Raw genomic sequence first — 22581 nt, 5'->3', positions numbered from 1 at the left:
CATCCGAGATATCATTCTGATAATACATAATAATTATAATAATCTTAGAATAAAACCTAGGTATTTATGGTAGTCGAAATTGTTCTTACTCGGTGATAAACAATTAGCAGGGTGAAGGTGACCTAGCAAAGGTAACGAGTAAAAATGTCCGCGATTGAAAAATGAATATAATAATATTATCGTAGGAGGATTCGAATGAATCTGGATGCTAAAATTGTTGTTACTCGGCGATAAACAATTACGAGAGCGAATTGGACCGAGCAAACGGCGGATTAGTCACGGACTCGTAGTGTTTCGGTGAAAAAGATAGTGAAATAAAAAGGCGAGCTGGACAGATATAGGCGGAGAAATAAACAGAGAGGCAGATCTGAAAGGCAAGAAGCCGATGGAAGAAAGAAACAAAGAAAGGGAAGGCTCTCGCCGTAAAAGGGTGGCTCGACAAAATGGCCTCGAACGGGCTCCTAATGGCCGGCACGGGCCGTTTGCGCGGCCATGTTACATAACTCTCCCAAGGAGAGCGTAAATACGCTCTCTCTCTCCTAAGGAGAGCGTTACGAGCTATACACTGTCTTTCGCTCTCTCTCTCTCTCTTTTTCTCTCTCTCTCTCTCTCTCTCTCTCTCTCCCTTTCTGTCAGAGCGTTGCGCTGTGCAAAGCGGCGCGTACGATTTTACGAGCGACGCTAATGCACCCCTTCTCGACTGCAACCCTCTGTGACCCTCTCGATGCCATCGATTGCTATTGCTGGACCTCCGAGACCAACTTCGTTCCACAATTTTTATTCTCCGGTTTAACGGTACGATTAATATTTACGGTTTATTGAATTAACCATCTGCTTTCGTTCTTGGTCGCCTTCTAATTAATTTTGTGGTTGCAAGACTTCGATAAACAGTCATGTCGTGCAGCTAACATCAAAAACATGCTAGATTTAATTTCAATTTTGTGCTATTTTATGAGCAACTATTAGTTTCTTCCATATTATTTTTCATACTGGAAATGGAGCCTGAAAAGTTAGTCTCACGAACAGATGGTCCCTTTTCGTGCCATTGATTATTTATTAAAATGGAACTTGAAAATGGAGCTTGAAAAGTCAGTTTCTTTTTTTTTTGGTGACAGTGGTCCCTTTTCATGTCATTGATTATTGATTAAACGTCGTGTTATGCACATAACTTTAAAATCACGTTAGATTTAATTTCAATTTTGTACTATTTTACGACGAATAATTATTTTCGTCCATATTATTTTTTACACTGAAAATGGAGCTCGAAAAATTATGATGTTATTGATTGCCCTTTTGACGCCATTGATTGTTTGTTAAAAGTCAAAATCAAAGGAGAGCAACACTGTCACGCATACCGCGCGATAGAATGATTAATCGGCTATTAATTGGATAATTCCTCGAAAAACAGCTGAATGCTACAACACAGTCACTGTCATTCAGAACCGTTGACAGCGGACAGGGACAACGGCAGCGTTGACACGCGCCGAGGAACAACAAAAAGCTGTTCTACCTGTGTTCGGTGTATAGTGAACCGTTCAGTAGCGAGTCCTCGTGAAATCGTGGTGGGGGGTTTATTATTTTCGGTGGCATTGTTATTAATTCAGCGTGCGCTGCCTAAGAGCGTAAGCTTGTCACGGGTTTCCTCTTTTACAGCCACCCTCTCTTCGAAAGCAGGCCTTGTTCTTTGCGGAATTCATTAAATCATCGGCATTCCGCTCGGCACGTGGCCACCCCCTTCGCCGACCCCCTAGGAACCCCATAAAGAATCGGTTCGTTCTCTTTCTTGCGCTTTTCGAAACTGCTCTGTGGGGTGGACAATAATAACTCGGTCATATTGGCAAAAATTTTCGGTAACACTGCTCTGATAATAATTGTCCAACCCTTGCCCATTTTATGTCAATTCTAAAATCATTATTCAACCCTCGTTGGTCCCTTTTATGTCAATTTTAGAGTAATCGTTTGAACCTCATCTACCCCTTTTATTTCAATTTTAATTACTCAACCATTAATCGTACCTTGTACGTCAATTTTCAAGTAATTGTTTAACTTTCTTTCATCCCCTTTCAATTTGACGCGCTCATCGTCCTTTGCGAAAATGGCATGCGCGGCTTCGTTTTCGAGTTATCACGAAAAAGCCGTGACGCAGCGACTGATTCTACTGAGCGGTAGCGACGGTGTCGCGCTGTGCTCGAATCGTGAACAAGAAAGTAGTAATTCCTTTAAATAGAACTCGCATATTCAGCCATAAATGCACTCGCCGCTTGTACCGAATTATTTTTGTCTAATACCGAACAATAATTACACGCATGCCGACTCGATTGTACAATCAAATTATTATTCACAATTCAAGGAATTGGAAACACCCAGTATTAATTTGTGTATATCTTCTCTCTTGGTTTCACATAGTTGCACATTATTGTGTATTGCTACGATCTACAAAGAATTTGCACACAAAATATTGTTACAATTTGTAATTACAACACGTATTAATTTTTCAGGTTATCTGCTTTAAAAAATACCAACAACTGCTCCAAGCAATTGCAAAATTGACATTTAAACTACAAAACGTCTTTCAACTGTCTGTATAAATACTAGTCCCTATTATTCTACGTTTCATTCTTCGGAACAAAAGACCCGGCAACGTTCCACCAGCACAATCTGATCATCTTTATACGAATTTTATACGGGTGTATCTATTTTTCATAATGATTCCACGCGCATTATCGTGGTCCCACGAGTATTAAACTGTAATCTGAATGTTAATGCGATCGCTGGGTTGTATTGGGTTCGCATGGACTGCAGCGTGTTCATACGTTTAAATTTCCCGCCTCTGCGGCAACCACCGAACGTTTTATTATTAAAATCGATGTAGCGGTTGTTTTTAATACAAACACACGCGGCTGAGTTTTATCAATGGAGGGGATCGGAACAGTGGGAAACACAGGTTGCACTTTTCAGATTTCAATGGCGGAACGAAGTGGATGTTTATTAATACGCGAAACGAATTAATTGCGCTGAGAATGCTCGGGATTAGGCGGGAAGCCTTGAAATTTTCAGGAGCCGAGGTAAAGAACACGAGGTGGTAATTAAGAGATACATTTGAAATGTAAACGTGATGAAAAGAGGAACGTAATAATGGACGGTTAACGTCATTTGCTGCGTTGGAATTATATAGTTTTGATCTCCGAGGTAAATGTTCTACCACGCGTGAAGGAAATTTAATTAACTCTTCAGCTGTATTTTTGACGGTGAGCAATATAATAGAAAAAAGAAAAATATATAAAGAGTATAATACTCGCAACAATATATTAATATAAGTATAAAATTATCTGCAAATTAAAACACAGGAATGTAATTAAATAGTGCCATAGTCGCAGACTGAAGATTTTCTTTGCCTCTTTAAAAAGAAAAAAAAAACATACTTCGTGCGAGACTACGTACAATAAATTGCGTTGAACCGATTATTTAACCATTTTTCGAACACCTTTGCGCGCCGTAAATGTCCAGAGTTCCGCAGCCTAACGATGTGTAATTAAAACAATTAGTTCCGCTTTCAGCAACGCGATTTTGTCTCGAGGAACGCTATCTTCGATCGCGGGATCAGCTGTAGGGACTAATGTGTTTGTATTTCGAAACTTCAAAGGGCCGCCGCTCTTCAGACTGGACATTTTTCCGAGAATATTAACTTCGAAGTAACTTAACATAACTATTCTTATGATGAACGGTTTAGTATACTTTTATGTCTTCGTTTAATTCCTTCGCAGGAAATTGTTCGTGGCACGGTGCGATTCTAATGGATTGCTATAAATGGACGTCACTGTTCTGCGCTCCTGGGCATTCGGGGCCATTTTTACTTCTTCATTTTCCGCTTCGCTCTTCACGTAATTTTACCACTTCATTTTTTACTCCATTCTTTGTACAATATGTATAAAATAAAATGTATAAAATAATTGATAAAGTCTCGATCTAAGCCTAATCCTCGGGTCCGTGCTGTGACATAGATCGTGTAGGACTACTAAGATCGTGTAGCTCCGTTCGGCTTAGATCAGGACTTTACTGTGAAACAAGAATTTAGAAGATCCTGGTTATAACTGGCCTCTGGATATTTAGGTTAATAACATTTTCACTTCATTCTCACCATAGAGAATGCTCCAGTAACAAAAATAATATTTTCCCTTATTTGTTGCAGAATCGATTTTTGTCGGCTAAAAATTGACTGAAAAGAAAACTCGGACATATCGCTGAAGCGCGGAGAAATCCCGCGACCATAACACTGCCCGAAACCGAAGCCAATGAATTCCCAAACAAATTATTAAATCGTTCTCTCACTATCGATCAGCGCACTTGCTCCCTTCCCGGAAACCCACCGCAATTTCGACCCATCGAAACACATTTAGGCGAAACAGCGTGGGGGGTGGGGGGGTTTCCCCCAAACCTTTTAACTTCAGCGTTTGAACGATAGTCGACGGTAGTTATGGTTGGCAGCAAGCGGTAAATTGGATCATTCAAAACCTCGGCGGATTCTTAACGGTCCACCGAGCCTCGTGGTTTGCGAGATGTCACTCTAAAAGGACATCAACGGCGAAAAAGAAAAAAAAAAGAATTGAAGAATGAACGAACAAAAAGAAAAACCAGCCTAACCGTGAAAGATGAACGCGAGCTACGATACTGCTCGATGGGAACGGATTACGAGGCATGAGCGGCTTCAAACAATAACCGCAATGACGACTGGCCTAACTCCATTATGCCTCCTACGCGCACAATGACACCGTTTTCATCGTTCATGCTAATTTTCCCCAGAAGATAATACGGATTTTTCGCGTTTGTAGAGCTTGCGCATTTGTTGCGATCTGTATTGTTGTCTAAACTGTGATTTTGCAAATTTTCATTTTTTTCAGCGAATTTTATAATTTTATAATTATAATACAATAATTTGTATAGTTGTGTAGACTGTATATGATTTTTCAAATTTTGCATTTTTGTGGGAAACTTTTTAAAACTTGTTGAAAAAGTTTTAATGTTGACTGAAAGATCATCAAATGATAGTATTATTTAGTTTTGTTTGGAGACGTTTTCTTGAATTTTAAAAATTTATAGATTATTTTAGAAGAATTAGGATGAAGGAAAATATTATTCTTCCTGGTGAGCTTAAGTGTCGCATCATGGAACACCAATGATCACCAAGATGATGGTTTTTCAATCAGAATAATTGATAAATATTAACGTTACTTTAATTTCAGAAAATCTCTCAATGAAACAAATCTGTCCCTCTTAGTTTAAAATAATTTAGAAAATTATAGAGAGTTGGTGTAAACATAGTGAGCCTAAGTGTCACATTATGGGGACCCAAGTATCACCAAGATGACGTTGTTCCGATAAGAACAATGGTCAAATATTAACGTCACTTTAATTTCAGAAAATCTGTCCCATTTAGTTTTCAGAAATTTAGAAAATTATGGAGAGTTGGTAGGAACATGGCGAGCCTAATTGTCACGTTATGGGGCACCAAGTATCACCAAGATGACGTTGCCCCGATAAGAAAGACGGCAACAAAGAGTAGAATGCTAAAAGCCAGCCCAGGGGTCGAAACGATCACGTTCTACACATGCTCGGGGTTAATGGTACGGGAATATTAGATTTGCACTCGGCAGGGTAGGTTCTGGGGGATGAAAACCTGGGGGATGAAAACCAGATGCTTCTTTATGGGCCGAGAGTCCGCCCCCACCCTCGCTGTTACACTACTACAGCGGTGGTATACGTGGCAGCGATCGTCCGGATGATCTATAGCTCGGCTGAGAGTTAACGAGCCGATACATTACCACGAATAATAGGAATACATGGCGGATTTTAATGTCGTGTTATATCTCTTTCGGTCCCCGGATCAATTACCTTCCTCCGCTATACAATGCAATACATTTCTTTCGGTTAGAATGGTTCAGATTAATTCTATTTCTTTTCTATGTTTTTTTAACTACGTTCCTTGAACATTTATTTGGCGAAATTTGGGATGATCGTTGCTGGGGAAAATGTGTTGAACGCAGTCTCACGAATTGGATATTAACTCTTAAAATAATAAAATTAAATAAAATAAAATAAAAATAATTGGAAAATAATTCTTAAACGTACGTCAATTATTTTAATGCACAAGTCGCAGCCGAGATAAAAACAAAGTCCTTCTGAGCTAAATCGAACGAATCAATTTAGTAAACAAATGCTGTACAATTGTCCACACAGTTTAAAAATCTCGATACAGCAGAAGGCAAACTAAAATAAAAATTGTATAAAAATTCAAAAGCAAGGCTCTTTCTCCTGGATCGAACCAATCAACGTCAAACAAGTTCAACGATGCTGAGTTGTTCAAAGATCGACAAACCAACACACTCAAGAACCCACTAAAACCGATTAAATCATGACAAAAGTGGTCCTGAATCGATCCAATTTTCACGAAAACGATCAAAATTCGTCGCGAGGCCCAATCATCGAGAGCGAACCTGCAACGATCCATTAATAATAATAATATTTAAGGTATGGTGTCCCTGCCATACGTATACCTTCACGTTCTTTTTTCCCGGTCTCTGGCCGTCATATTTCAGGCTCTTACGTCAGATAGGCTCGGGCTTGTATAAATATTTAAATAAGAGCAACAAATAAACAAACAAATATCCCATTCGGTAGGAAAAGGAACGAGAAAACGACCAAAAGAGACAAAATACACAAACGAGAGACATGGAGGAAAATAAAAAAATAGAGAGAGAGGGAGAGGGAGAGAGAGGGAGAGGGAGAGGAGAGACGGTTGCGTCTAGAGGCGAGCCGCCTCATGCGAATAAATAAATAAATGATTTTCAGCGTGTCGGCATTTAGACAGGCGGGGATGGCTTTTTATTTGTAGGAATTCGGGCCTCGCTGGGTTCGCCGCCTAGTAATCAAAACCCGCCGAAATTCCCAGGTTTCGCAGCGGTTATTACGCCTTCGGGCAGCCTGCTCTTTCTCTTTCTTTCTCTTTTTCTTTCTCCTCTTCCCCTCTCTCCCTCTCTCTATCTCTCTCTCTCTCTCTCTCTCTCTCTCTCTCTCTCTCTCTCTGCCTCGCTCTATCTTTCTCTCTCCGATGCCACGGATCGTTGATACGATTTTTCCGTCACGGTGCTTTGGCAAATTGCACCCTCGAAATTCCACGGCACCTTTCTTCCTTTCCTTGCACCTTCGGGCCGGCTCGGGACACATCGATTCCTTTCGATTTCGACCTCTCGCAAGGACACCTGCAATTGTGCAACGAGCCGTTCCGAATGATTTTTTGATGGCCGGTTTCCCAGCGATTTGCTATACCGGAGAGCTGCTCCCTCGGTTCGTCAAGGTTCAGGCTTGCTGGTCCACGTTCAAGGATGTTCGACAGTATTGTTTCAATGGTTTTCGTTGCTTGTTGCTTGACACTCAATTGTCCCTGTTTCAGTAGTTTGTTTCATTGACGTTGAACTCGTTGGATGTATATCCCGACTTTGATTGTTTAATTTTTTGTTGCTCGTTACATGTATTTACGTCGAATTTTACTGCTTCGATCATTTTCATTGCTGCTTGTTACGTTGTTCAAGCATCTTGGTGCTGACTGTCACTGTTGCCATAGGTTGCTCGTTGTTTGTCGACGTTGGTTTGTTTTCTGTACCTTTGTGGACCTGTAAGGGATCGTCACCTGTTGGATAATAATTAAATACACAGGCCAACGATCGCTAGAAAAGTCTGAAGAAATCTCCAAAACTACGTCAAACATGAAACAACAACATCAAACAAAACCAATTAATACTCAAATATTAAAGGAACACTAATAAGGGAAGGGGTGTGCTGAAAACAGTTTCACGTGAAACAGTCAACCAGTTTCAAACACTACGTCGAACATGATACAACAACAACAGACAACACAAATTAATCATCAAATATTAAAGGAACACTAATAGAGGCCCCACTCCCGCCGAGCGTGTGTGCTAAAAGGAAGTTCAAGCGTAAATAGACAGCAACAAACATAACCAAATACTAGAAAGAAAAGTTTACAACACCATATCAGAAAGGATACGACAACAAACAGAACCAATGAACAACTGAACACTGAAAGATCACGGATAAATACTTAACAAAAAAAGGATTCACAACCATGTCAAACGTAAACATACAACAACAAACGGAACCGATTGCTAACCAAATATCGAACACCGATAAACACTAAACAAAAAAAGAAAAACGTTCACAACGCCATCCCTAACGGGAGAAGTCCGGCAAACAGAATAAAATGATTATTTATTTAAGAAAATGAATATTAAAACAGCCTTGCAGCACCGTACACGGAACGTCGTCGGTAAACCGCGAAACAAAGCATACCTAAACGCCCCGGAGCATCGACAAAGCCCCGAAAAGCCTATCGAGACCAAATCTGACTGGTCCGCGCCAACAACCACAGTTTGCAAAAACCAACGAACAAAACCTAATGGCAAACGTGGCCGACATGATCCCCGTACTAAAAACAAAAGGCAAAAGCAGCCGCGATAGAGGGGAAGATACAGAACAAAATGGTTATCGAAGATCATCGTCGATGATCCTGAAGCAAAGGAGTTCGAAGGGTGATGCTGAAGCAAGAGGCGGTGGGGGGGGGGGCGACAGAGGAGAAAGAGAAAGAGAGAGAGAGAGAGAGGGGAGGGGGGATGATGTTCCCATGATGGTAGGTGCGGGTTCTGGTTCCCTCGGTCGAAGATGAAAAGATGAAAGGCATCCGCTCTGCTTCTGCCTCCCTAACCCACCGGCTGGACCTAACCATCCTGTCTGGTCATCAACACCTGACCGTCTTGCAACATCGTCTGCCGGCCTCCTTCTCTCACCTCGCTCGGCTCTGTCTCTGATCCTCTTTCTCCTAACTATGCGCGAAACCTCTCCGTCTCTTTCTCGCGCCCTTGCGCGTCCCGGAGTCTTTGGTCTTTCGTTTCTTCCACTTTCTTTTTGTTTTACAATTTTGCCTTTCTTTCCCGCACACCTCTGTCGATGGCCACTTACTGCCACAGTCGTAGAAACTGTAGCAACGCTAGCAACCTAGCGGCGTGGCAATTTTTAATCATTTTCAATATATTATTATATTTATGACTGGATTTTGGTGTTTGCGATAGCAATGGGAATTACGCGTGTAAGGTATTACTGGATTTTATTATTTTCTCACTCTGTGAAATTGTAATTTTTCACTCTGTGAAATTGCAATTTATCAATTTTATGTACTGACAGACATTTTTAGCGGTCTATTGAAATTTAAAGAATGTTGGTTTGTTTGTTGCATCTGTGCTGACTATTTCATCGAGATTGGCCGATTGGCTGACGAGTTATAAAAAATTATGAACGTCGCAAAAGTTTACCATTTCTAATCGTTTATCACTCCTGAGCCAATTGATCAATTTCCATGGAATCTTCAGCACGCTGATTTCCGCAATATCTGGGAAACACATTTCTCCAAATTTTCGTCGCAAGCCGGAATAAAAAATTTGTGACAATCAGCTTGCGACCATTTCCCTTCGAATTTGGAATGTTCCAACTGATCTTGGCAGAAGAGTAGAATTCCTTCGGTCCGTTTCTAAAAAAGTCCTGACAAGTGACGTCAATTACGAGACTGATGCCTTGTCGCCGGGGTCAAGATAGACCCACGCAGTCGTACGTCCGCACGTTGTTCTGCCACGTTCGCAGAGTGTAAACACGAGTGTCGCGTTGCATATCTTGTCGCCGGCGCGGCAAACACGGTGCAACATCGCGTCCGAAGGAATTCCATCCGTCAAACGAGGCGGCCGAACAAAGTAGGAGGCTGTTCGAAGAGAGTGTGAGAGCATGTTTCGAGCACGTTTCGAGCAGAGAGAGGCTCCAGGCTACACGCATTCCTCTCTCTTTCCTTCTGCCTCTGCCTATTTCTTCGTACACCTCGTAAAGCGGGTCCAGAAGGCAGGTCCTTCTTTCGGTGTTCTTTCCTCTCTAACCCCCACCCCCTCGCCTCACCATTTGTCACGAGCTTTCTTTTTTCATCCCCCCGTCTCCTCTTTCTCCCTTTTCGACGGCAATTCGTTAATTAAATACCATTGCCGTCTCTTGTTTATGGAATTAACGCTTCGCCTACCGGAAGAAACGATTCGGACTATTTTGGGATTTTTTATGGTGACAGGAGGAATGCTTTTACGGCCAGAGATTTACGGAGAGGTTTCTTTAGGATTTGAGGATGTTTACAAATTTTTAGAACGAGGAGGGTACAGTGATTTCTCTGTATACGTCGTCAAGGCCTGGAGCATAAACGTCGCGGAATTATCCCCGCTACCGCCGTGAATCGTGGCCTCTAGAGCTTCGCTGTCCTTTTCTACGTGGATCAAAGAATAGTATCTCCTTGAGGATATTTGTCACTGGGTAGACCCGTGCTGAGGACATATGAAATTGGAAATCTGCTTGAATAATATAAAATATATAATGGACCTAAAAATCGTCCATTTTCTATTTCTAAAAAAATGGAGAAAAACTATTATCCTTGCATATGTATAGGTTATAATAATAATAACTCGTGTCCAAGAATGAAGGTAGTAGCGCAAAAAATGTTTATTTCGTATAATACATTATGTTGCCAATAAAAGTTTCGTGTGCACATGTACACTTATATTTTATTGCACAATTCAATGCGTAATAAAGTGTGTCTCTGTGCTATAAATTCCTGCAGGAATTTCGTCATCGATATTCAAGCAGCAAAGTTGCGTTTAGCATACACACGGTCTCCGATATTTTAGTGCAGTAATTCCGTATTGTTATATGGCAATTTGTAAGTAATAGATTGTTACGGAGTCTGCATGCACTGCTCGAAGCTTAATTGTTGGGAAAATTGGCCGGTAGCGTATATTATATTTGTTGCATAAATAACTGACCCATAATTTCCTTTAATAAGGTCGGTCAATTTAAAATGGCGCGACGTTGCCGCGAAACAATGGTGAACAACACCGTTCACGTGTCATAAACTTCTTGTTGGCTTCGGTATACACACAATCCTTGTCGGGAGTCGATGAATTATTCATTAGTGTCTCGTTAATAATTTCTATAATTTTCGATAATTCGTGATCTGTGTAACAAGACCGCCGGTGGTCGCAAAAATTTAAACTTTCAAGGACGCGTCGCGACGTTAAATGGCAAACTATTATTTTACTATATTATATTTAAATTAACCTCTACAAAGTCACCGTTTTATTTGTGTAAAGTATCTTCGTGAATTCGCGATTTTACAAAAAAGAAATATTCTCTCTTTATAAATATATATATTTTCGTAAATGTTTTATTTCTTTTTAGAAATGTTTTATGTATTTTATAGGCTTACAGGAACAGTGTGCTGTATTTTATATTTACTAAATATATAATTTATCAATCATTTTGCATTGGGAAGCGGACTTCCGCCGAACCTAACCTCAAAAAGAAAATCGACATCGAAAAGAAAAACAAAAATGCGAAATCGAAAGAAAATTGAAGAGCATGAATATATTACTTTTAACCAGCAACTAAAATCAGTAAAAATCAACTTAGTTATAAACTAGTTTATAATTAAAAAAGCAGAAATCCGTGACAATTTTTTCATGCAAAATAAAATGTTTAACCATCAATCGCAGGCCACAGAAGCTAAACAGAAATTAATTTTCTTCATTAACAATTCTAACGAGAAAAGTGTATCTCGAATTCTTCCAATCTTTCCATTGTTTCAAATTATACATATTTTTTCTGATAAATGCATAAAATTCGCAATCTATCGCCAATTATAATGCGCAACAAAAAATTAGAACCGTCTGAGAAAGATAAAAACTTGGTGGCGCCGGTATTTCCGGAACAGAAGCTCGAATTGTTTATTTGTCCCTACGAAGGTTGTAATTATAAATGACCAAGGCCCGTAAACACAATCGGCGTTCCCGGGCCAAAATGGCGCTTTTCAAAGATAAACCGCGGGCATGGACCGGCGTTTCTCAGGGAATAAACGGGCAGACGAAAGGAACAAATGATTTGTTTGTAAATAAAAGGGACACGCCACCGTCGAATCACGGTTCAAAGAATTAATTAGCGCCGGGTTCCAGGTTTGTATCCCATTGAAATGCAGAATAAAAGGGAATCCTTTCGGCGTTTCGGCACGCAACGGATATGCGGATCCATTCAAGCCTCACGCGAACGACATGTTTCTTCGGGGGGCCCCGTTTCTCGACTATACATATAATTGTACTCTATCTCCTCTCCTCCGTGTGTATATAGTATATATGTATCAATTTTTCCCTTTTTTTCCCACCCCCCATCCTCCGCGCCGGCTTCTTCTTCTTCTTCGAGAATCCTCTCGGTTTATTTCTGAGGCCCGTTCCACCTCCGGAGGATCTTTCAACGGCAGGAAACCGTAAACTCGACGATTCCCCGTTTCACCGTTTTGAGAAATAAATCTTCGACGACCCTGATCGCACGCCGGCCACTTCGAAATGCTCGATCACTCGCATGATCTGCGGTCTGCGCGTTGCGTCTATCCGTGGGAAGGTGTCAACCGATTCTAACGTAATCTCAACCACCAACTGCGACGATAATTATTTTTCTTCCGTTCAATTTTAGGAAAACTGAAATTCTTCATACCGGCTCCAGAAATTCTTTTTTGGAATTTTCGGGAGGATAATAGAGTTACAAAAGTAACAATTTACACTGCATTTACATTTTTATTAATAGAGCATATTTGTATATTATTTTTACGGCGCGCTCGTCCGCGACTCTCTCTTCCAGGGACGGCGCGCCTGGCCGCGAAGGGCAGAAAAGCCACTATAGTGGTTCGCACCGTTCAAACTGATGCTTTCCACGGAAACCCACTATAGTGGCTTACAGTAGTTAAGAGATTGAGATTCGACGAGTGCACCTTTGGGAATTATTTACTGGGAAACTAGGATACTTTTTAATACAAGACTTTGATGTGCTTTTTTATTCAGGTTTGAAGGATATTTACAAATTTTTAGATCGAGTGGGAAGCGATATTGAGTCTGCTGTGAGCGATTTAGTATTCAATAGTCTGCTAATAAGTGGTTATTTTACTTTTGAAACTTGATGGAGCACTTTTCGATTCTTTTACGGGGGAAACTAGACAATCTTTTGCTACGGGACTTTCGCATAATACAAAAAAATATACCAGATCCAAAAATCGTCCATTTCATATTCCTAAAAAATGTGCAAACAAATTCTGAATTTCCGAGAAGAAACATAATGCTCCTCGAGGTTACTGCAGTTTCAGTAATTGGACTACGAACCTCAACAATCATAAACAAAGTCGAGGGTCCGCGAAGGTCCTCCAGAAATCTCGAAATCGTGTTACACCTTCGATCGCCTAATCGTCCATAGGAGTATAAATAGCGATCTCTATGGTTCCCGGTGGAAAGATCGAGAGAGATCCGTGGATCCGTGGATCGTCCCAGCGCAGCCTGGAAGCCTAACCCCGACGGATGATTTATGGTCGCGGGCCTTTGTTGGCTGGTCTGAAACCGACCGCGTCCCTCGCTCTCCCCCCTCTCTCTCTCTCTCTCTCTCTCTCTCTCTCTCTCTCTCGCTCTCGGAGGAGCCAAGAGCGAAGAGAAGAGAAGAGAAGAGGTGAGAGCCCGAAAACAGGATCGACCTTCCAGACAGCGTGGCTCTTGTTCGCCACAGGTGTGCCACTCTTTCCACCGCTCTTCATCTTCCACGGCAGCTTCCTTCCTTCCTCTTTTGGGGGCCCTGTGCTTTGCTTGTGCTGTCTGTGCCATTACCCCGCGCGCCGCCACCCACACCAAAGAATTCTCTAAACTCCATTACTTTTTCGGCCGCGGCGAATTACTCCTCGGCCGCCGCCCTTTCTTTCTCTTTTTCGACCTCTTTCTCCGTTGCTCTTCCTTCCGCCGTCTTACCTCTGTCCTTGTCTCCTTTCCTTCTTGTGTGGATTCTTTTTTCCCCCGAGACTCCTTCTCGAGAGGATCCCCGACGATACCTGTGCAGGTGATTCCCGGCTTCGAAACTCGATCATCCAACAACGCGATCCTGTAAACGTGCCATTAGATTACGACGGTCCGGAGCAGATTTTGAGGGAAATTTTTTGGGAGGTGGGAAATGTGTTTTTGAAAATTTGAGAATTGGGAAGTGCGCTTATGGTTGCTGATTAGGGAAATTTTTCGGGCAGATTTTTGTCGGAAGAGTGGAGGAAGAGGGTGAGTTGTGGATTAGATTTGTGAGGAAATTGGGAAATGAATTTTTCGAAAATTTGAGGATTGGGAAGTGCGCTTATGATTGTTGGTTAGGGAAATCTTAAGGCAGATTTTTGGCCGAAGAGTGGGGGGAGAGGGTGAGTTGTAGATTAGGTTTGTGGGGGAATTGGGAAATACGCTTATGGCTGCTGATTAGGGAAATTTTGGGGCAGATTTTTGGCGGAAGAGTGGAGAAAGAGGGTGAGTTGTGGATTAGGTTTGTGGGGGAATTGGGAAATGTGTTTTTAGAAAATTTGAGAATTGGGAAATGCGATTATGGTTACTGATTAGGGAAATTTTTCGGGCAGATTTTTGTCGGAAGGGTGGAGGAAGAGAGTGAGTTGTGGATTAGGTTTGTGGGGGAATTGGGAAATGTGTCGAAAATTTGAGAATTGCGGAATGCGCTTATGATTGTTGATCAGGGAAATTTTCGGGCAGAATTTGGAGGAAGGGTGAACTGTGAGTTGTAGATTAGGATTGAGGGGGAATTTGGAAATGCGCTTGTGGTCGTTGATTTAACAAATTAGAGTTTTCTGTTTTGCTGTGGTCTTCACCGTCGGACAATGAAATGTTTGACAATTGTTTCTGCCGACGGATAGCGACTGTGGAAAATGTTAACTTTTTTGTTGTACTTTACTTAATTTTAATATACGATTCGGCAGAGTCTATTTTAATCATTTCACTTAACGTTGATTCGTAAGCAGTACCTATTAATTAGTAATTATTTATAAAACTGTGATTGCATTAACAGTAGATCTGCTACTACACTGCAACGCTCATAATGAACAGTCTACAGTACACAATATATTCACTATAAAATTGACTATAAAATATAATTTACTATAAAACTCACTCTAAAAAACGTCTGTAATGTTCGCACTTAAATTTCTAGAGTTAAGCAGATAAGAAAATAATGCTAGTTATTTCTTTACTAGTAATAAAATATTATAGAGCCACCTTCTTGTACATTCCTACGAAACAAAGGAAATGACTTGAAACTAACAAACATAACAGTTACGTGAGTTATCTTTTTCTTATATTTCTATTACAAAAAAGAAAAGGGGAAATAACAATGCTCTAAAAAACGAGAGCAGAAAACGACGATAGTTTAAGCAAACAAACAAAACATAACAAATCTGCGAGTCGCCTTTTTTCATTCACCTAAAAAGCAAACAACAACGCTCGAAACCAATCGGATGAAAATCCGTACACTCGGTATAGCCAGCGAAAAATAGCGCAAACAATGCTAAGTCGCAGCACATCGTAGAAGAAAACTGCATAATGGTGCATGAAATTGCCAAGCACAAGCTCGCGATTAAAAAAAAGAAAGAACGGGGTAGAGTAGGGGCGGGGAGGGGAAGGGAGGGGAAGCGGTGGTACGCGTAATGGAGGCGCGAGAGCACACATTGCAACAATATCAAGATAATTGTTATCTGTCGTAAGAGCTTGTCCAGTCGGAACAGTGAATTTATGCGAGGGTATCGTTTTCGCCGGAGTTCATTAGCCACGTATGGTTATAAAGTTGAATATTTTAATGGTTTTCCGTGACTCCGGTTGGCCGTACATTAAATCGATCGATTTACTACACGTTATACACGTTGGTGTCGGTTTCTGAACAAGCATGCCGGTTTAATTAAAACTTTACAGGCGTATTATTTCTCTGGCCGAGGCATTAGGCTCTCTGCCTCTTATCGCAAAGTAAATTTCTCAGCTGTTTTTCTCTCTTTCTCGTTTTTCTTTTCCTTTCTTTCTCTTTCTCTTTCCTCCACCTCCTCTTCTTCTTCTTCTTCTTCTTCTTCTTCTTCTTCTTCTTCTGCTTCTTTCATCCTCGTTTTTCGTTTTCTTTTTTAACGCGACCGGTGTTTAAGTTTTCTGCTCGAGGAATCACAAGCGAGATTCCGACGCTTAATTTCCAATTAAACAACCTATTACGAGTTCCATGCGCGCATAATTGTTATCTACTTTTTTCACCGGCCCGTTTCCTGCAAAAACTCTTTCCTTTTCGCCCGGGGACGGTCTAAGCTGCTCCTCAACGGCTGGTTGCCATAATCTGGCGCAAAAGTTGTGCGACATTTTTTCTTCTTCGGGTACACTGATTTCAGCGAGAACTTGTGATGTAATCGCTTTCTTCTTTAATTGTGTGCGAGACTACTCCGCGCCATTTTGAAAAATTCCAGTTGCGACATAGTTCTTTTAATAACGCATTTAGAACAGTAGCTAGGTCGCCATCTTGCAATTTCTGAAATCCAAAAATGAGCACGTTAATCGAATAAAATTATTTTTGTTCATTTAAATCGAATTTATCTTGCTGAAAAATAATAAATTTCATATTCTTGTTGCAGTCGTAACCCAATTCTTTTAATAACTTGCTTAGAGGGCAATCTAACCCTGTAGGTCGCCATCTTGGAATTTCTAAAATACAAAAATGAGCACATCAATAGAATAAAATTATTTCTATTCAATTAATTTATCTCACTGAATTTATCTCACTGAAAAATAATAAATTTCATATTATTGTTGTACTAATAACCTAATTCTTGTAATAATTTATTTCTAACACAATTTCACCCTATATGTCGCCATCATGAAATTTCTAAAATACAAAAATCAGCACATCAGTAGAATAAAATGATTTCTATTCAATTAAGTTGGATTTATCTCACTGAAAAATAATTAATTTCTGTTCCATTCTAATTCTTTTAATAATTTGTTTAAGAGGCTATACTGACAAAATCGACGAGGAAAAATTTATGTGTCCCGTTTAGGCCGTGCTTTCCCCAATAAAATCCGTTTGCGTCTTCTAAAATGGAGTATGAACCTAACGCTTCCGTAAAGGAAACAGGCTAAAGAATTCGCGGAAAGGAAGTATGAATATAGTAATCTCTCGCGTAGCAGCAAGTTAGGGGAATAATTTAGTTCGTCTGGAAGTTGATTTTGCTTGGGGTGAATGTTGAATCAGGTTTGGGTCTGTTGAGCCGGCCAACAACATCTTAGCGAAACGTATCGTTCGCGAATAGTGTGCCATTAACTATCAATGGCTGGGGCTGTTAAACAAATTAGCTATGTTTTTTTCTAGGAGAAAAGTATTGCTGTTTTCCCGGTTTCAATAGCCATCGATACTTTCTTGTCGAAAGGAAACGAGCTGGGTCTCGAACCGATTCGATTTTTTCAAATGTTTAATCATTATTTGCCACTACGTGAGGGATCTTAAGCGATAAAATTGTTGCTAGCGTTCATTTGAATTTTTTAACTTTGGATATTGATCGTCTAGATTGAAAGCAGTGAAGTAACAACAAATTAATTTTTGCAAATTCGACGATGTTTCCATTAATTTTTTAAGGTTGTTTAATTCTTTTCTTCAATTGATATTATGCAATTTATGATAAAAATGGCTAAAATCTCAAACTGTGGAGACAGTAGAAGAATTTAATATTACGTTCTGTTCAATTTATTGAAATTGTTAAAAAATTAAATGTGTTTTTATTTAATAAAGATCGGTAGTCTAATTATGCTATTTTGCTGCTGGAAGAAGCTACTTTCTGTTCGATTCCGGCTCGTCTCGAACTATGTAGTCTGTAGAAATCTAGAATTTGCATAAACATCGGCAGTCTGATCATTATTCATTGAATTTCCACTAACCGTGGCGGAACTTATTTCCGACAGGATCCAATAACTATGAAACAATACGCTACTTAGATCTGGCAGCAACGGCTGATGTTCCGCTATACCTAGCAGTGAGCGAGGACTTCTTTCTGCGATTATGGCGATTTCTCGGTGTCCGACGGATCGGTGATCCATCCCGGATCTTGTTCGATCGGCTCCCTGATCTAGAACACGAATTTTGGCAAGAAAAACTACAATTCTTCAAGATTTATCGCTCTTGATTGAATCTAGATCTTTCATTTATGGCAGATCTGTGTTGATCTATCTTGGATTTATAGGTCGCTTGCAGTGATCTAGAAAACGATTTTTTGTAACTAAAATGCAATCTTTCGAGTTAAATTGCTCTTAATCGAGTCGGATATAAGATTACAAGAATTTTTCACTTAGGGCAGATGTGTATTGATCTATCTTGGATTTATAGATCGCTTGCAGTGATCTAGAAAACACTTTTTGTAACAAAAATGCAATCTTTCGAATTGAATTGCAGTTAATCGAGTCGACTATAAGATTACAATAATTTTTCATTTAGGGTAGATGTGTGTTGATCTATCTTGGATCCGTCGATCTCCCACAGTGATCTAGAAAGCGATATTTTGTGAGAAAACCACGGTTTCTTAAATATTTAGAACACCCAGATGTTGATTTATAATGTTTCTTCAAATTCTCGTTAAATAGGTATACAAACAATATTAATTTGTTTATATCTAAAAAATGTCTTGAATCTCGTAAAAATCACAATGGAAATTGCTCTGTCTGCCGGGCGATATACACAATAACATCTGTAAACAATGGGGTGCGCGTTACAAATGGTTTCCGTCACACAGTTCATTAAGAGAAAAAAAGATGGCTGGGAAAAAGACAGCCGACAATGGACCACACCGTAGATAATTTATAATTTTCCATCGATCCACCATAACACGGGCCAGTGCAAACTCCGTTGTCTTCCGTTTCGCAGATTCCCGGTTCCTATTGTCTCGTTTCTAGGTTCTTCGTTCTGGTATTTGCTGAATCAGAACGAATCTATCGGGTCTATAAAGCGAAAAAGAAAAAGAATGAAAAACGATCAAGATCTACCTACCGCCATCACTCCTCTCGATCCTGCGTTTTTTCTCCTTTAACAAAATACTGTATTTCCGCGGATTCTCCGACTGCAACCTGCAGCTTGATTTCAATTTCATTCATACAATCTTCAAATTTTCATTCAACTACTTTTTTTTGATTAATTTTTATCCCATTGAAGATTTTTCAGAAAAATTGCAAAAAGGATGTTATCTAAGTAGAACAGGACGATTTTAATGAGATTACATTGATTTGTATGTGTTACATACTTTTTTTAAAATTATTTGACACGTAGTTTCTCAAATATTTACTATTTTCTATTTTTAGGGGGTGAAAACCACCCCTAACTACTTTTCAAGATATCTCGAGAACTATCGGGTGTAGGAGAATGAAATTTTTTTTAATAATGTATTTTCAAACGGAGAATTTAACTGAGTAAAAACATTCCCGGATATCTAGTTTGTTTAAACAATATTTTAATATTGTTTTAAAAACAATCTTTAAAATTTGATATATCAAATTCGAGAGAAACTACTTAGTTTTAATTAAATCATCAATCAATTTGTTCATTGATAATTGAAATTGTTAATGCCATTGAAAGCTGAAATAAATTCTTAGCAGAGAATCGTGATTGTTGAAAAGTTCTGAGTGAACGTTAAAAATTTGCATGTTTTGGAAATTTCTCTTGTTAATTATTCATGGTCAGTTGCATAATTGTTGCGAAATAATTTCGTAGTGTCGGTCAATGGTAAACGTTATGGCAGTGGGTGCGCTAATTAATTTTCAGCGGAGATAAAACCGCGCGTGGCAAGAGTAGAAATAACAGAAAAGTAAGCCGAAATGATCTACGAGCGATCTAGCACTGTAGATAAAGAAGTAGGTTGATGAGAATGGTTGATAAGATGAGCTTAGACGAGCAGAACGATGTTGATGCGAGTGAAATGGAGTAGCATGATTCAAATTGGATTCAATCAATGCGGGGAAGATCGAAATAATTATGTGCGAAAACAGAAATTGCTTGAAGAACCATGAATTGAACATTGTCAAAAATTTCTTTTATAAAATGGCGATTTCGTGGGAAGAAACCCAAATTGTGGGAACATAAATATTTAAAAGTTATAGAACTCGTTTGCAAAATTGTATTTTTATAAATGTGGAGGATCAACAAGAGAACAAATTAAAATTTTGTAAATGACAGTAGTCAAAAAGGAAATTTAATAATTTCTGTGTAAATTGTAATTGTCATAAAAGAGTTATTTATTTTTGAACTGTTTCAAATAATTGGCTAAAACTCACTCACTACTTGGAAGTAATGAAGTAATTTTAATCGTTTGATCGCACTTGTTTAAACAAAGTGTACATGGTTGCTCTCCGCGAAGCATGATAGATTAAATTGGACATGCAATTTGTTTCATTTGGTTCGTGTCCGAGGCGCAAGCCGTCGCTTGGAAACACGAAAACTGATCCGGTATTTACAAATGGACTGATGATAGATAAATAACATTTCGATTTTAATGGATAGATAATTACAATTTACACAATTCAAGACTGCACTTGTACTTTATTTATTTATTAAATTAAATCTTTCATTAGGTCATGGGAAATCAATATTTGCGCCAGAATTGGGCGGCAGAAAATAGAATTGAAAATTCTCTGAAATTTTCAAATTCTGAATTTTACTAGGATTCACAAGCTTCAACATTTTATGGACTCCAAATTTCAGAATTTTCTGATTTCGCTAACTCTGAATTCCCTAATTGCGCACAAAATTGCACAATGTCCTTACTTCACAAATTTCAAATTTCCCAAATTCCACATTTTACAATTTCGAAATTTCACCTTCTGCAAATTGCACTTTCAAATTTTCCAAACTCGGAATTCCCCAGTTTCTCCCAAATTGCACGAATTCCAAATATTACCAAGATTTACAAATTTCAAAATTTGATGGACTCCAAATTTCAAAATTTTATGGACTCCAAATTACAGAATTTTCTAATTTCGCTAACTCCGAATTCCCTAATTGCCCACAAAATTGCACAATTTCTTTATTTCACAAAATTCAAATTTCCCAAATCCCACGTTTTACAATTTCACAAATTTCTGCAAATTGCACTTTCAAATTTTCCAAACACGGAATTCCCCAGTGTCTCACAAATTGCACAAATTGCAACTGTTACAATCTCAAAAAGTCACAAATTCCAAATTTCGCAATTCAGCAGGAATTGCAAATGGCACACAAACGCCACAATTCGAGAACTGCAACGAAACAAAAATGTTCAACCGAAGTGAATAAAATGAATTCGCAAATAAAATCGAAAACTGACTGTAGCACGTTCTCCTCGGCAAATTCGATTATCATTCGGCAAACGAAATGAGATACGTAGTAAGTGAAATCCACAATCCGGTGGTAATCAAGATCATTCGTTCAATTCATTGAATCTTTGAATCCACAAGAAAGGAGAAGACGAATGTTCGCACGCAAGAGCGCATCGAGTTCGGATAACAGATCGCTCTCAGCCCGTAGAATAGCAATTCGCAACTGCGGCATAGTTATCCACGTTTGGTCGCCCGATTTAATCGATCTCGAAAGTCACACGCGTGCGTGCGTCCGCGAAATTCCGCAACGATGCCCCGAGATGTGTTTCTCTTCGGCCTGCGAATCGATAATTACTACAAAGAGCATAATCGCGTGCCGCCGCGGAATTAAGGAGCTTGCTCTTTCTATGCTCGCCCACGGTGGTCGTGCGAAATTTCGTAGTCAAAATGTGCACTTGATTCGCAATGTTTCCGCTCAAACAATTGAACAAAGAAATATTTCTTCAGTGTCACGGAAAATCTTTCTTGAAAGTCTGGAAAATTACATGTGGCGGATACAAAAATAATTGCTTCTGAAAATATTGAAATACTACTACAATGCTTTGAACAATATTGACCTATAAATATGTATAATGGATCGGTGTAAAAAATTTGCAATAGCTTTTGAAAATATTGAACCATACATGTGTAAATCGTTAGTGTAAAAGTAATTGCTACTGCTTTTAAAAATCCTGAAATTTAAATACAGTAGCTGGGTGCAAAACTTTTTTTTTTAACGATGATGTCTCTTATGATATTAAATGATTCCTTTATAAATGATCCTCACGATTTTTCCAGATGTTCTAATGATTGCATAATGTGTGACTTGTGTAGTTAAATAATTGCATAATGTGTAACGTGTGTATTATATTAAAACCTACTATGTTACTATATGATTAGTATTTACTATTTTGTATTTATATTACATAGAGTAATTATTCTTCATTTATTATTAGTACTATATTATTGATATACACAAGTATTTTAATAAAAGTACCACGTGAATTCACCGGAATAATAAAATCCAATTTTAGAATGACACTTCGGTGAAGCAATTTATTAAGTTATAGCAAACGATGTGTAGTATAGTAAAGTTTATGCAGCAGTATTCTCAGTTTCTTCTCAGACAGCATCGCCGCCCATGAGAAACTGGTTCCACAGTTGCGCTTGGCAGGATATAATAACGCAGTCAATTTGCAAAGCACATTGACTGATGTTTATTGACCGTATTTGTTGCAGTTCGGCTCGT

General features: G+C 39.2%; 1 protein-coding gene across 2 annotated transcripts in view; it reads right to left on the bottom strand.

The window, feature by feature from the left end:
• Window positions 1-22581, bottom strand: part of LOC143358944 (uncharacterized) — a 321603-nt gene that overhangs the window by 102741 nt on the left and 196281 nt on the right. The gene's annotated exons all lie outside the window — the stretch shown is intronic.

The sequence above is a fragment of the Halictus rubicundus genome, chromosome 11 (assembly GCF_050948215.1).
Source record: "Halictus rubicundus isolate RS-2024b chromosome 11, iyHalRubi1_principal, whole genome shotgun sequence".
NCBI classification, from domain to species: Eukaryota; Metazoa; Arthropoda; class Insecta; order Hymenoptera; family Halictidae; genus Halictus; species Halictus rubicundus.
Note: the sequence above shows the minus strand (reverse complement) of the source record. Positions and strands in the feature narration are given on the sequence as shown.